Here is an 11,020-nt window from a genome sequence, read left to right as displayed (position 1 = left end):
ATCTTCCACCGCTGTCGTTGAGCTCTGGGGGTCGTCAGGGTCGTGGATAAGGTCGTAGATCCTGATGTTGTGAAGCTGGTTTTGTCTTTATTCTATGTCTTTGTTTTTACATGACTTGCATGTTTTATCTTTGAACTTGTACACGGCAGTATCTTCCTATAATGAGAGGAATCTCTGAAAGCAAAGAGTGCAAGCTGAAGACAGCAATCTTTTATTCATAACTAATTTTGGACAGAACAGTACTTTTTATATCTTGCTTTTAGTCTTACGGACCACTCAAAGGTCACATTCAGCCATTCATACAAAGCTTCTCTTTCTATCACACACCGTTCATGCACTGCCCCAACAGTCGTAAGGGGGGGGGGGGGGGGGGGGGGGGGGCAGCAGTGTCTTGCCCAAGGACACGTTTACATGCATACTGATTCGCGTTGGCACATGACGGCTGATTCTCCAGTTCAGAGTTCTGCGTACTGAGTTGAGATTCAGCCAAACGTTGAATAAACAGGCGAACGTCTCTTTGTACAGCAGGGTGGGGTAGGGGGGGCTGGGGGGGGGGGTGCAGTAGTACAAACGTGGCTGTTTGGAATGGGCACTGCTCTAGTAACATAAAAGGGAAGCATCATAAACACTAATTATAATGGTTCCTTTCAAAGGCGCCACTGATGAGTCCGCTTGCAACTTTGATTCTGCTAAAGAGCAAAGAGAGGGAGAGAATGAGGATTCACTCATTTTTATAATCCCTCCGTAATTTTCCTATCACCACACGGCCTGCTCCTGGCCATTAGCTCTCATCTCCTCGTTTGATTGGTGCTCACACAGGAGCACTTTGCCCCTTTACCGGCTCTGAAACACACCGGCTCAGATTCACACTCCCGGGAAACAAAGACAACAGAGAACATCTCTTTTCCAGCATTAGGATTTCTAACCAGCGCCATCAAGAGTTCTGTGAGTTGCACCTTTCTCCCTCTTTTCTCTTCTCAAAGTCACAATGAGCGATTCTGTCCACGGACTCCTTCCTCTCTGTCCTCGTCTCTGCAGCTCATCCCTGAGGCTCAACACGTCCCGCTCCCCCCCCCCCCCCCCCCGCCTCTCTTTTGTTTTAAGTAAGTTCATTTTAATGCTGCACAGCGAGCGGGTGAGGAGTTTTTAATTTTTTTGCCCCCGCCTCCTCTCCCTCCTCCCCATCTGGTTTCAGCCAAGGCCTGCAGGGACTGATTTGGTGTCTGTCTTTATCCTCACAGCTTGTCTCTGGCCCACGGGCAAACTGCAGAGTGTGATCTGTCTGCAAGTTGATAGAAATCTCCCGTTCTCCTCCTCCTCCTCCTCGCTCTCACTCGCTCGCTCTTACTTCACTAGTGCGTCACCAACTCTGTGTTTGGATTCGAGAGGAGAAGGGTTCGGTACCCGACAGTGTCTGAGAGGAACATTGAATTGTCTTTCGAGGAGGACTTGATGACAGTGGATCTTCATATTTCCCTGAAAGTGTTAAAACACAAATGTCTGGGTCTGTGACAGCAGAGCTTCTGTCACTTGACGTGTGTGAAACTGAAATAAAACAAATAGACAAATGTCTGCACCCTGTGTGCCGAGCCGGCCGCTCACTCTCACTGAGGAGCTGGTGTCGACGGGAGTAACATCAGAGCATCTAGGAAGACGATGGAGGGTCACAGCTTTGTGACCGTAAGGAAGGTGACAACCAGGAACTGTTTAACCTGTGCTGTAGACACATGACTGCAGCATGTGTGTGACTCGAATGTTCAAACACGCACACATACACACTAAAACACACTTTGTATGACGGTTGCATCACAGCTTGGTAAATAATACAATGAACATAATTCTGCCCCGAGTAAGAGAGAGACATTCCTTCTCCGGGCATCATGACCTGGAGAGTCATGGATGAAAACATCTACACACACACACAAACACACACACACACACACACACACACACACACACACACACACACACACTCACAGGGGTATTTGGATGTTATTTCAGTGAGCAGTGGGGAGGCAAACAAACCCACAGAGGGGGAGAGGAACAGGGACACAGTCCCAGTAAGTTAATAAACAACACCCCATGGCCACTGCCATGGCCACACACACACGCACAGACACACACACTCATCACACGGAACAGGTTTAGGAAACACGTTGACTTCAGACTGATGTGGTAACAAAGTAGATGTGTAGGGAAAATATAATTTTTTAAACTCACACGTTTGGTGTGATGCCTGTTGATCAGGAGTTTCATCAACAGAAGCCGATGATACAGTTCACACTCAGAACTATCTAGTGTGAACACGTGTGAACTATGTAACCACCTCAGCAAGAGAGGACACAAAATGTTCATGGCTATTTGCCACTTTCTCTCAAATAGTCTCGTCCTGCAAAACATCTCTTATTGTGTTTTTCCTCTTGGAGCCAGCGGCTTTAGCACATTGTAAATAAATCAGTTCTGAACACAAGCTTCCTCCCATGCATGTAAACAACATTCAATCTATTTAGAGTTTGTGTAAACAGTTTAATCCAGAGCAAGTTTTATTTGGACAGATAAAGTAGCCTGTGTGGAGCCGTGGCCAGTGAGAGAATTCAGCAGCATCACTGTGAGTTGTATCCGCTAAGGAGTTGAATATTATCTTAACACTACCTGCTATGTCCTCACCAGGAAAGATTAACTAAGCAAAACACACACACATCCAAGTGATAGTCTGAACCCGACTGTAGGTAAATGTGAAGAGCGACTCCGAGGTCAAGAGTTGAGGCCTAAATAAACAGTAACAATGAAGACAATTACCAGCAGATTGGCCTATTACCAAAATAGACTGCATTCCAGTCTGAGTGTGTGTAACCTTTGGTCCTATGTGCGTGGGTGTGTGTGGGTGTGTGTGTGCGTGTTCGATGCATGTGTGTGTTTGTGTGTGAGCCATCTGCTGCTAACGAGCTCCGAGTGAGCGGGGTCCAGGTGTGGGGGTGTTTAGTGTTCACTGGGGGGCAAAGTGAGCCTCCTGTGCGAGATGTATCCACACACACACACACACACTGCCTCCTAATCCAGCAAAATGTTGTTGTGTTGCCACCAGGCTCGACCTGACGAGCATGAAAAAGCCTCTCTGACCTTTGTGAGCTTTTTCTGTTGGTTATTCGTGGGTTACCATACCAACAAGCCATTTGAGGAGAGGGAGGAATTTAGATTTTTGTTGTGAAACATCCTGTTGCTGAAAAACACCAGGAAATGATGAAGAATGGCAACACCTATATGAAGGGACTAACTTGCCCTCTATTCTCAGATAGTCCCTTTCTCTATCGACACTAAAAGTCGTGGCCCAAATTCCAACATTTAGCCACGATCTGTTTTCCATCGGTTTCCTTTTTCTTGAGATCAGCTTTATGCAGACTCGGAGAGAACCAGGCCGGCACTCAGGAGAGCGACTACCTCCGCCAAGAGCCAACAGCCCCTTTAAGCCAAGTTCACAATATTTCTTCAGTCCGAGCCTGAGAGGAAACTGACGGGTCTTCTGCCTGTTCCATCCCAACCCGACCGGAGCCTGATGCAATTAATGTCAGCAAAAAAAAACGGATAGTGGTAATCAGATGCTTTTTCAAGGTTGTGGACAGAATCTAAATTATGTCTCTGCATAAAAAAAACTGATAGATGCTGTTAGACACACATCACTGTTTCAGGCTTTTCCTGTTTGAACAGCTGTTTTCACAATATTTCCGAAGGCCAGATGTTTTATTGTATTATATTTCTACTTGTATCAGCAGAGATCTCTTTAGAGACAACGTGTGCACTTGTACAAACGCAGGCATGTGCAAATGGCTGATTCCAAGTTCATACTCCCAGCTGCTAACAGCTAGAGGCAGCAGTAGTTAGTCTCTCTGCGGCTCATAAGTTCTCGCTGTTGTTTGTCTTGCGTCCACCTACGCACACGCCACATCTCCAGCAGCGTCTCCTCCGGCTCAATGCACTTCTGCGTCTTCTCTGTTCCTTCAACTCCGATGGAGAAAGTCAGCAAAGTTAGTTTTTTTAAGGGATGAGGGAGAAGATGGATATCGGGTGGATCTGCATCATCGGGCCTGAGTGTGGGGGTGAGGTTGCCAACAGAGGGCGGGTACCGGGTGCCAGGCGGAGGCGCCGTGCCGAGACACATGCTTAATTAGCATCCAAGATGGATGGAGGGGGGGGGGGGGGGGGGAGGATGGATGGATGGATGCGGGGAGGAATAGATGGCAATACAGGAGTCTAATTATGCCATCTGAAAAGAGACGGGAGAGGGAAGCGGCTTGGAAAAGACGAATCGGAGTATCTCAGTCAGGGGATGAAAGCTCTGCTCGGGCGTCCTGTCAAAGCACTTGGACTCTCGTTTGAGCCTCATTGTATATATGAGCATCGCACATCTACAGCAAAGCCAAAAGGGCTCCAAGAAATTCATTTCCTGAGCTGCGGCAGTACTTTCTGATGAATGCGACAGCTGTGCTGCCAGAGTAGAGTGGTGTGCGTGTGGGTCTGTGTGTCTGTGTGTGTGTGTGTTGTGTTGCAATGCTTATCATCTGGCACTGTCAACGCGTGGCTTTTCTAATTTGGAAAAATGGAAAAGTGACTTTCGGCTCATTCACACTCTTGCACTCGCCAAAGCGTTCTGTCAGAGCGTTTGTCAGCTGCTGAGTCGCCGCAAAGGCAGTGACTCCACAAAATCCAACACTTCACAGGAGAGATTGTTCCGATGCATTAAGGCTCATTTCCCCCCCCCCTTGAGAAAGTGTCTCGAAAGGTGCACACGACTGCAACAAGTATAAGAAAGTCTTTTTGTGTGTTGTGTTCTGATTCTTATCGTCTGCCTCTGTCAGCGCGTTGGTCGTGTAATTTGGAAAAAATGCTAAAGTGAAGTCTTTTCGGAGCTTTCCATCCCAACACTAATGAGGAAAAGGAAATTCCCCGTCATGTGTGTGTGTGGTTGTGCATGTATTGTGGTCAGTCCGCTGCCATCTGCACAAAACATTAACTTCTCCACTGATAACCACACACACACACACACACGCTCTCACTGTAGATGTACACAGCAGCGTGTCAGGATGAGGACATGAACCCGCGGCCGCGTGTCAGGAATGGCCAAGTGTGTGTCACCGCCTGTGAAGCCGCGGAGACGGGGCTGTTCGATTCCACGGGCCGGGCCGCGGCGCTCTCACGGAAACCTGGATGAATCTCATATCTCTGTTTTACCAGTTTCCATGGTGAGGCTGTGTCGTCCTCTGCGTGTTTGTTTACGTGTGTGTGTGTGTTTGTGTGTGTGTGTATGTGTGTGTGTGTATTTCAAGGAGTATCATCTGGCACTAAAGCCGGTTGTCTAAATTGAAGGAAATGGGCTTCCGTCTGAATCGCATCCACATGACGGACGTCCTTAATCTGTGTGTGAGCTAATAAAGGGATCATCCAGACCTCGGGCTGCGGGCCATTATGTTAATACAATCAGAGGACACAATATTTCACTCGTATTATCCAAACACACATTTCCTCCTGTCCTCATCATTCTCTTCCTCAATCCCCCTTTTCTTTCCTCCTCCCTCGCTTCACACTCAGAAGATGTATTGTGCCCCGCTCACCACACAGAAGCTCTTCCACCTGAGTCCCGGCGTCCTGCTAAGACTAATGTCCCCTTTACCTCACATTATGCTTTTTTTATGCATAATGTCCCCTGCACAGCACGGACACACACACACACACAAGATGGAGCGTTCACTTCCCGGCATCATATTAAACCTGCACACAAAGACACACACACCCTCCCAGACTGCCATAATATTAACATACACACACACACACACACACACTGGCTCTTGCCCCTGCCAAGGCCCTGATGTGCTTTCACTTCCTGGCTCCCATTCAGGGACATTAGAGCCGCCGACATTACAGAGACATACTAATGATATCAGGTAATGCTGCCACATTGACATGCAGAGTGAGTTCAGGCTCCTCCGTACATGCAAAACAGAGCAATAGCCCGGTGTGTGTCTGTGTGTGTGTGTCTGTGTGTGTGTGGTTGCATCACTTTGTCCACCCGGATCAAACGCCTGACTGTTTACCTCTTTAGATTTCCACACGCGTCTCCGTCAAACCTGCGATTGCTTGTTCATGCGTACATGTGCACGTGGGGGTTATTGTACATGTGGCTGCTGGCGTGTGTTTGACCAGCTCTCCTGTGTATTTGTGTGTGTGTGTGTCTGTGTGTGTGTGTGTTCTGCTTACAGTGGTGCATTGTGTGTTTGACTGATGAAATGTCCGTTTGAGTAAATAGCCCGTGTTTGTATGTGGAGAGCCCGGCATCTCGATTGCAGATAATTGAAACTGTATGTTCTCTCTCCCTGTCTGTCCGCCCCCGCCTCCCTCCTCTTCTGCCTTCAGGCATGGTTTGTTTAAACCCTCCGCGTATTGTGTGAACCGAAGACCGTGTCCACATGTTACGCAACCAGATTTAAAAAACACATCTTTGTTTTCATATTTGACCATTTATCCTCGGGTTTTCTCTCCTGAAAAATGATCTGAAAAATAGGTCTTTTCCACCAAAAAGCACACGAGCAAAGAACCAGACAGTAAAGGTGTCCTGGGTTCGTCTTTATGTTTATCTTTTCCGATAATATCATGAGCATAAAAAGTGATTCCACATGTGGCAGGAAGAGTTTAGGGCTCTCATTAATGAGCGGCAATAAACAACCGATTTTATATCTGTGCTGTCGTTTGGTGAAGGACAATGAAAGTCTCAGTGAGGGACCGGGATCACCACGAGCCTCCAGGGCAGAGCCACACAGATCCTATAAATCTGAGGACTGAGGGGATTCTTCCAAGAGATCTTCCCTCAGCTGGTGTTTTGATGATGGTGGAGGAGAGCGTTATTATGTTCCTTTGTAGATTTGGCTGCAGTATAGTTCATAAACCCGTCCACTGTGGCTCCTTCTCCCGAATACGCAGGGTGGCAGCGTTTGTATCTGGGACATTTCTTGTGACCCACCATGTTTTCTTTCCTCCTCATTTATTCATTCACTTTCCTTCCATTCGCCGGCCATGTGCAAGTCCCTGTGAGGAGTTGGAGGTGACAGAACAGAGGCTTCTCCTGCTGAGACCAAGCCGAGCCACCGGGCTGCGACTGTCCAGCTCCATTAGATCACGACGCCTTTAATCCACCGTCGTGTTCACCAGCAGAGAGAGAGAGAGAGAGAGAGAGAGAGAGAGAGAGAGAGGGCAGAGACGGAGTAAACAGCCTTCTCCAGATTCATCCGGCCCGGCGTGGACATGGCTTTAATCAGCCACTTCCTGGTGTGTGTGTGTGTGTGTGTGTGTGTGTGTGTGTGTGTGTGTGTGTGTGTGTGTGTGTGTGTGTGTGTGTGTGTGTGTGTGTGTGTGTGTGTGTGTGTGTGTGTGTGTGTGTGTGTGTGTGTGTGTGTGTGTGTGTGTGGATGAAAGACCTTTACCCAAACACCACTTTAAATGTCGTTTTTTTCTTCAAATATGACTTGTGTGTTTGTAGGAAATGTACACACACGTGTTGCAGAGGGGGAACAGTGGTGACATGTGGTCTGTATGTTTATGCTGCTGCATGTGGGGCCCTGCAGGACTTCTCCCTGTCGTGTTGTGCACTCAAACCACAGGGCTGCACACACGCTTCAAATACTTTACGTGTAGTTTTTTAAAGGCTGCGTTATTACTGAGCTCATTGCCTTGCTCAAAGTTATTTGGACTGTTGAGCGATTGAACCTCTGACCTTTTCCAGTCTACATATTTATATGGAAGGTGCCGTGTCTCCTCACAGATGGCGGCGAGAGGACTTGAATCTCGACCGGCGCACCGCTACGATGAGCCAGAGCGGCAGTACCCCACCCAGCCCAGGTGAGAGAGCATCCATGTACTTTATTCTTAAGTGCAGGAAATCAAGGGATAACTTCTTGCCCCTCCCCTGCCTTTGTGTCTGCCCCCACTCTCTCTCTCTCTCTCACACACACACACACACACACGGCACAGGCTAATCCTCTTTGGAGCTTATAATTAAATCTGGAGTGTTTGCCTTGGGAGTGTCTACTCATCCCAGGAACAGGAGTGATCAGCTCTCCGAAGAGCAGGGCACAGGCAGGAGCATCACACACACACACACACACACACACACACACACACACACACACACACACACCCAGGACGACTCGCTCTTATGATGTATGCACAACCTCCCGTGTGGTTTTCATGGAGCTGCACATGTTTCAATGTTCTCTCGTCGAAGTAGCTGCATATATGGGCTGTTCTCCATATAAGTCTGAACCCAGCAGGGATACATCCACTCCAGAATATTCACCATCCTGTGCATTCGTTTGTGCGTGCGTGTTTGTGTGCGTTTGTGCGCACATGCTGAGCAAACGTAATTTTTGTGATGCTTGCGCCCCGGCAGCTAAGTGGAGCGTGGAGTGGCATGGGGCGAGGGGAAAGCGAGAGGAGGAGAATGAGGTAAAAGAGGGGACACCGGGATGGAGAGGAGGAGAGTGAGAAAAAGAGAACAGTCATTTCATGGGTTATTGCCCCTCCTGATATGACAGGCACCAGGGAGCCCAGACATCAGCGCTGGCTTAGGAGGGGGGGGGCGGGGGGGTGACGATGACGAGACGGAGAATCTGCGAGAGAGACGAAGAGGAGAAGGAGGAACACGAGCGAGCGGCAGAGGGACAGAGATCAGCCAGCTGTAACAGTGAAGACAAACCCAAATGGAGACGGAGGGTCTGAGGGAGACGTGTGTGATCGTTGACAGCTCCGTCCGTCCACACTCTGCACCGCAGCAGCAGGAGAAGAAAATACTTATCCAAACTTTCTCTGTAATGAAACTGAGGCCAATGCGGAAAATTGAAAACCTTCCGAGCCATTCAGACGAGCAGAAATGAAAATGCTTAATAACAAATTCAATAACTAATTCGTCGTTTCAGATGACAAGGATGTGAGGACTTACTTCTTAACATCATTTAAGGTCATTCATCAAGCGAAAATACCACTTTTCTCTTGTGTTCCACCTCCAAAATATAAAGTTGTTCTACGTTTTATTGTTTTTTTTTCATTTAAAATTGCATCTGTCTCATAAATCTGCAGTTTGAAGACGTCACCTTGATTTCTGGGAAGTAATAGTTGCCTCTTTTTCTGTTTTCTTACATTTTGTAGAGAAAAGAATTCATAGAAGAAATACAAATGCCTCCTCCGATAAGGAAACTCATCATTAGTGCAGCCCTAATGCATTCCCACTACTTTTAGCTCAAGCTTAATCTGTGTGTTCCGGCGTATTAAAAAAAGAGGCTTGAAGAGGCTTTTTAATTAAGCATCTTCTTATTTCTGTTGGATGACAGATAAAAAAACATTTAAAATAAGAAAACGTGTCAACAAACACAGGATGTTTGGATTCAACACTGGTTATAATAAATATAATGACGCCTCAAATGTATTGGATTGACTTAATACGTCCAAGTAGCAGCCACCGTGGTTTCTATACTTTCTGGTGTGAAGATGACAAGTCGGGTTTCAGATAATGTTCGTTTCCTCCAGAAATATTCTCCGTGTTATTTAACTGTTGATCTTTTGCTCTTTGAAGTATTTCCCCGGCCAAAGATCCACAGGACGATATCCGTTTGAAATGCACGTGGTTCAGTTACATGCTCCTGGAGACACGTGCAAAAGCAACAAAAGGAGGAGAAGAAAGTGTCAGATTGGATTGTGAACACTTTTTAAAACCTGCGTGTGTGTGTTTCTTGTTTTCTGGCGTTTCTGTAAAGATAAATCACGACTCCTCTGTCCCCAAAAAACACTCCATCGACTCGCTCTCGCAGAACTGGAGAAGCCAAAAAACAGGAGGGAGGGGACGCAAATATATTCCGGGAAGAGGAAAAAAAGAAAGGAGGAGAGAGAAAAGAGAGAGAGAGAGCGCGCACACAGCAGTGAATTGAATGCATTTTTCAAAGTGGAGCTGAACTTTGTGCAAAATCCCCCGGGGGCCGCCATTATTGAAAGCCATTTCCTCTCAAAATGAGTGCGGCTCCACCATTGGCCTGGCTCTCATTAGCATACATTTGGCCTGCCTTTTGTGTGGAGCCGGCTGGGGCTGCAGCTGGGGGGGGGGAAGAGAGTGATCGAGGGAGGGAGGTGAGTGTGAGTGAGCGTGTGCAGGGACAGTGCAGGAGATGCAGCACCTCATAGATGGAGAGAGAATATAGTGGAGGTAAGAATTAGAAGAATGGTGGTAAATTCAAGATGGACGATTGTTCGATGTGCGTTATGGCTTCCATGATGAAATCTCACCAGCATCGTCTATTAACCCATTAAGACCTGATGCCACCCTATGCAGGTATATACCTTTAAGACAGGGTGTGACCTTTGTGTACTAGAGAGCCGGATGAGAGTCGGGACAAGAAGCTGAAGAAGTACTGTATTTTCTGGGTTTTATTCTGCGTCTTTGGTCTTAATGGGTTAAATTCAGATTATTTTATTACTCTCATAAATGTGTGACTTTTTGTAGCTTTAAGGAACACACTACACTTCTATGGAAGAAAGTTTCTTCCCTGTTAACCATCGTGCTTTCTTCACTGTATCGGAAAACATTTCCCATCACAGTGCTGCAGCCCACACTGGGCTTCATTATACGGAGTTCTGTCTGGCTGTCCCCCCCCCCACACACACTCAAATCAAGAGTTTCTTTGGACCTGAAGGAGTGGATGCCAAAGTAGCAGGACTGATGAAAAGAGAAAAAAAAGGTGGACCTCAGCCTGGGACTTAGTGCTGAGGGCTACTGCACAGCAGCCAGCGAGAGAGGCTGGAGTCTGGGAAAGAGGATTTGGAAAGAGTTCTGGAAGTGGCAGCGCAGCGAGAGGTTTGCTCCAGGGAGGGTGATAGTGCTACTTTGGCTCCTGCCTCCCTCTCCATTGGCCATTAATGCTGCGGCACAGCTCAGCCTCCAGACAGGCGCTGCGCTCGGGGACCCACACAAATGTGAGCACACACACAC

The sequence above is a fragment of the Pleuronectes platessa genome, chromosome 24 (assembly GCF_947347685.1).
Source record: "Pleuronectes platessa chromosome 24, fPlePla1.1, whole genome shotgun sequence".
Taxonomy (NCBI): domain Eukaryota; kingdom Metazoa; phylum Chordata; class Actinopteri; order Pleuronectiformes; family Pleuronectidae; genus Pleuronectes; species Pleuronectes platessa.
This window is presented reverse-complemented; position numbering follows the sequence as displayed.